Below are 5000 nucleotides of genomic sequence, written 5' to 3' on the forward strand. Positions count from 1 at the left end.
GCCTCGCCTCCCTTCCCGAGTAGACAGTCGTCCAAAGGAGACACTTCGTTTTCCCCCCCTTTTCTTTGACCTCTTCCGGAGTAGACCGGCGCCGAAACGAGGCACTTAGTTTTTTCCCTCCGCCCCTTTTCTCTTCTTTTCTTTTCTTTTTTGGCCTCGCCTCGCCTCCCTTCCCGAGTAGACGGGCGTCCAAAGGAGGCACTTCGTTTTCCCCCCCTTTTCTTTGACCTCTTCCGGAGTAGACCGGCGCCGAAACGAGGCACTTAGTTTTTTTTTTCCCGCCCCTTTTCCCGCTCTCCGCTTAAATGTCAGTATCGCCGCCGGTGGATCGTCGTTTTAGTTTTAAAACGATCATAAAAGCGGAATACGTTTTGAAAGTCGACGAGTCCGGTGTGTGGAGACCGGAATTGGGCAAGCTGTGCTCTCGTCTTCTGGGGGTGACATTTCTCCCTGAGCGCTGCTGGCATTAGAAAGACCATTCGAAGAAGGGTGAGGGTCGGGGTCGGGGAAGCGAGCGTCAGGTCTCGCCGCCCCGATTTTCCCAACCAAGAAAGCAGGACGCTTGAAACTGCGATGGGAGCTTGGATCGGAAGGCTTGCGATAGCAAGAGATCTAGGCAAGAACGGAAGCTTTCAACTTCAAACCAGCTATGTAAAGCAACCCCTCGCACGCGACATCCATCGTGGCAGGGAAACAGAAACAGAGACGCCGGTCCGGCCGAGGCTGCCCGAGCGGCCCGGTAGACCGGGCCGTCTGTCCGTCTTTAAGTCGAAAGACGACTTTAAATCTAAAAACGGTTTTAAGTCGAAAGTGTGGGTTAGGGTTAGGGTTAGGGTTAGGGAAAAAAGTTATAGGGTTAGGGTTGGGGTTAGAGAAAACAGTTGTAGGGTTAGGGTTGGGGTTAGGGTTAGGGTTAGGGAGAAAAGTTGTAGGGTTAGGGTTAGGGTTAGAGAAAACAGTTGTAGGGTTAGGGTTGGGGTTAGGGTTGGGGTTAGGGTTAGGGTTAGGGTTAGGGTTAGGGAGAAAAGTTATAGGGTTAGGGTTGGGGTTAGAGAAAACAGTTGTAGGGTTAGGGTTGGGGTTAGGGTTAGGGTTAGGGTTAGGGTTAGGGAGAAAAGTTGTAGGGTTAGGGTTAGGGTTAGGGTTAGGGTTAGGGTTAGGGTTGGGGTTGGGGTTAGGGTTAGGGTTAGGGTTAGGGTTAGAGAAACAAGTTGTAGAGTTAGGGTTAGGGTTAGGGTTAGGGTTAGGGTTAGGGTTAGGGTTAGGGTTAGGGTTAGGGTTAGGGTTAGGGTTAGGGTTAGGGTTAGGGTTAGGGTTAGGGTTAGGGAGAAAAGTTGTAGGGTTAGGGTTAGGTTCAGGTTCAGGCTCAGGGTTATCATTCTGGAAATGATATTAGCAGAAGCAATGGAAGAAAGCAAGGAGAGGGAGGGAGGGATAGATATTAAACGGGATGGACGAAACGTAGGGAGCGCACACAAGACACGCGATGAGAAACCACCCGCCCAGAGAAATTCATCTCCGATTTACCGAGAAGACAGGGAGAGCAGAGAGATCGCAATGGATGGGAAACACGACGGGAAAGCACAAAATATCGGCGAGCTGAAATATCGGCGAGCTGGCGAGAGCAAAGATATCGAGTAGATTCAAGAGAGAAAGCGGAATTATTTGATAAACAACGTAGAGATGACCAAGAACAGGAAAGATGGAGAGATGAAAGTGGGGACGGACGACGGGAGGAGAAGAAAGAACAGCCAAAAGAGAGCCAAGTAAGAGAACAAGACGAGAAAGCGTCGAGAGAAGGAGCAGAAGAAGTTGAAGAAAGAACAAAGGGACCTAAGAACGACTTGCTCCACAAAGCAAATAGGTCAGCAAGAAATAAGAATAATTTCCTTGACTAGAAATGGACTGGATTCGGCCATTCGGCAAGAGGAAGGAAAATATGGAATAAATGAGGGAAGTTAAGATGAGAAATGAAAGGCCTACGAGAGGTTCCTCTGGGAAAACTACACCCAAAACTTTGGAGGAAGGAAGATGGCAGAAATTGTAACAAACTTTTCACTTGAAGTCAAGCTTTTCACGTCAAACCAGCTCTTTCAATCAACCCCTCGCAGCCATCCTGGCAGGGAAGCAGAAAACGGAAACACTCCGGTCCGGCCGAGGCCCGGGTAAACCGGTCCCGCCCGAGCGTCCCGGTAGACCGGGACGGCTGCCCGTCACGGACACCCCAGGGCCCCGGCGCGGGCACCGAGGCGACGGCGGAGGTCCCCGACCGAGGCCCGGGGCCCCCGCGCCGGGATCCCGTACATCCATCAAGGCGGGGAAACAGAAACACTCTAGGCCGGCCGAGGCCCGGGTAAACCGGACCCGCCCAAGGCCGTCCCGGTAGACCGGGACGACTGCCCGGCGCGGACACCCCCGGGGGCCGGCGTGGGCACCGAGGGGACGGCGGAGGTCCCCGACCGAGGCCCGCGGCGCCGGAGCCGGGATCCCGTGCATCCATCGTGGCGGGGGAAACAGAAAGGCTGATCCGGCCGGGGCCCCGGTAGACCGGGAAGACTGCCCGGCGCGGACACCCCCGGGGTCCGGCGTGGGCACCGAGGCGAAGGCGGAGGTCCCCGACCGAGGCCCGCGGCGCCGGAGCCGGGATCCCGTGCATCCATCGTGGCGGGGGAAACAGAAAGGCTGATCCGGCCGGGGCCCCGGTAAGCCGGACCCGCCCGAGGCCGTCCCGGTAGACCCGGCCCTCTCCCCGTCTCGGGCACCCCCGGGGTCCGGCGTGGGCACCGAGGCGACGGCGGAGGTCCCCGACCGAGGCCCGCGGACCCGGAGCCGGGATCCCGTGCATCCATCGTGGCGGGGGAAACAGAAAGGCTGATCCGGCCGGGGCCCCGGTAGACCGGGAAGACTGCCCGGCGCGGACACCCCCGGGGTCCGGCGTGGGCACCGAGGCGAAGGCGGAGGTCCCCGACCGAGGCCCGCGGCGCCGGAGCCGGGATCCCGTGCATCCATCGTGGCGGGGGAAACAGAAAGGCTGATCCGGCCGGGGCCCCGGTAGACCGGGACGACTGCCCGTCGCGGGCACCCCCGGGGTCCGGCGGGGGCACCGAGGCGACGGCGGAGGTCCCCGACCGAGGCCCGCGGCGCCGGAGCCGGGATCCCGTGCATCCATCGTGGCGGGGGAAACAGAAAGGCTGATCCGGCCGGGGCCCCGGTAGACCGGGACGACTGCCCGTCGCGGGCACCCCCGGGGTCCGGCGGGGGCACCGAGGCGACGGCGGAGGTCCCCGACCGAGGCCCGCGGACCCGGAGCCGGGATCCCGTGCATCCATCGTGGCGGGGGAAACAGAAAGGCTGATCCGGCCGGGGCCCCGGTAGACCGGGAAGACTGCCCGGCGCGGACACCCCCGGGGTCCGGCGTGGGCACCGAGGCGAAGGCGGAGGTCCCCGACCGAGGCCCGCGGCGCCGGAGCCGGGATCCCGTGCATCCATCGTGGCGGGGGAAACAGAAAGGCTGATCCGGCCGGGGCCCCGGTAGACCGGGACGACTGCCCGTCGCGGGCACCCCCGGGGTCCGGCGGGGGCACCGAGGCGACGGCGGAGGTCCCCGACCGAGGCCCGCGGCGCCGGAGCCGGGATCCCGTGTATCCATCGTGGCGGGGGAAACAGAAAGGCTGATCCGGCCGGGGCCCCGGTAGACCGGGAAGACTGCCCGGCGCGGACACCCCCGGGGTCCGGCGTGGGCACCGAGGCGAAGGCGGAGGTCCCCGACCGAGGCCCGCGGCGCCGGAGCCGGGATCCCGTGCATCCATCGTGGCGGGGGAAACAGAAAGGCTGATCCGGCCGGGGCCCCGGTAGACCGGGACGACTGCCCGTCGCGGGCACCCCCGGGGTCCGGCGGGGGCACCGAGGCGACGGCGGAGGTCCCCGACCGAGGCCCGCGGACCCGGAGCCGGGATCCCGTGCATCCATCGTGGCGGGGGAAACAGAAAGGCTGATCCGGCCGGGGCCCCGGTAAGCCGGACCCGCCCGAGGCCGTCCCGGTAGACCCGGCCCTCTCCCCGTCTCGGGCACCCCCGGGGTCCGGCGTGGGCACCGAGGCGACGGCGGAGGTCCCCGACCGAGGCCCGCGGCCCCGGAGCCGGGATCCCGTGCATCCATCGTGGCGGGGGAAACAGAAAGGCTGATCCGGCCGGGGCCCCGGTAGACCGGGAAGACTGCCCGGCGCGGACACCCCCGGGGTCCGGCGTGGGCACCGAGGCGAAGGCGGAGGTCCCCGACCGAGGCCCGCGGCGCCGGAGCCGGGATCCCGTGCATCCATCGTGGCGGGGGAAACAGAAAGGCTGATCCGGCCGGGGCCCCGGTAGACCGGGACGACTGCCCGTCGCGGGCACCCCCGGGGTCCGGCGGGGGCACCGAGGCGACGGCGGAGGTCCCCGACCGAGGCCCGCGGACCCGGAGCCGGGATCCCGTGCATCCATCGTGGCGGGGGAAACAGAAAGGCTGATCCAGCCGGGGCCCCGGTAGACCGGGAAGACTGCCCGGCGCGGACACCCCCGGGGTCCGGCGTGGGCACCGAGGCGAAGGCGGAGGTCCCCGACCGAGGCCCGCGGCGCCGGAGCCGGGATCCCGTGCATCCATCGTGGCGGGGGAAACAGAAAGGCTGATCCGGCCGGGGCCCCGGTAGACCGGGACGACTGCCCGTCGCGGGCACCCCCGGGGTCCGGCTTGGGCGCCGAGGCGACGGCGGAGGTCCCCGACCGAGGCCCGCGGACCCGGAGCCGGGATCCCGTGCATCCATCGTGGCGGGGGAAACAGAAAGGCTGATCCGGCCGGGGCCCCGGTAGACCGGGAAGACTGCCCGGCGCGGACACCCCCGGGGTCCGGCGGGGGCACCGAGGCGAAGGCGGAGGTCCCCGACCGAGGCCCGCGGCGCCGGAGCCGGGATCCCGTGCATCCATCGTGGCGGGGGAAACAGAAAGGCTGATCCGGCCGGGGCCCCG

The sequence above is a fragment of the Pituophis catenifer genome, unplaced genomic scaffold, assembly GCF_029215685.1.
Source record: "Pituophis catenifer annectens isolate HBS135680 unplaced genomic scaffold, rPitCat1.0.hap2 SCAF_11, whole genome shotgun sequence".
In the NCBI taxonomy this organism is placed as follows: domain Eukaryota; kingdom Metazoa; phylum Chordata; class Lepidosauria; order Squamata; family Colubridae; genus Pituophis; species Pituophis catenifer.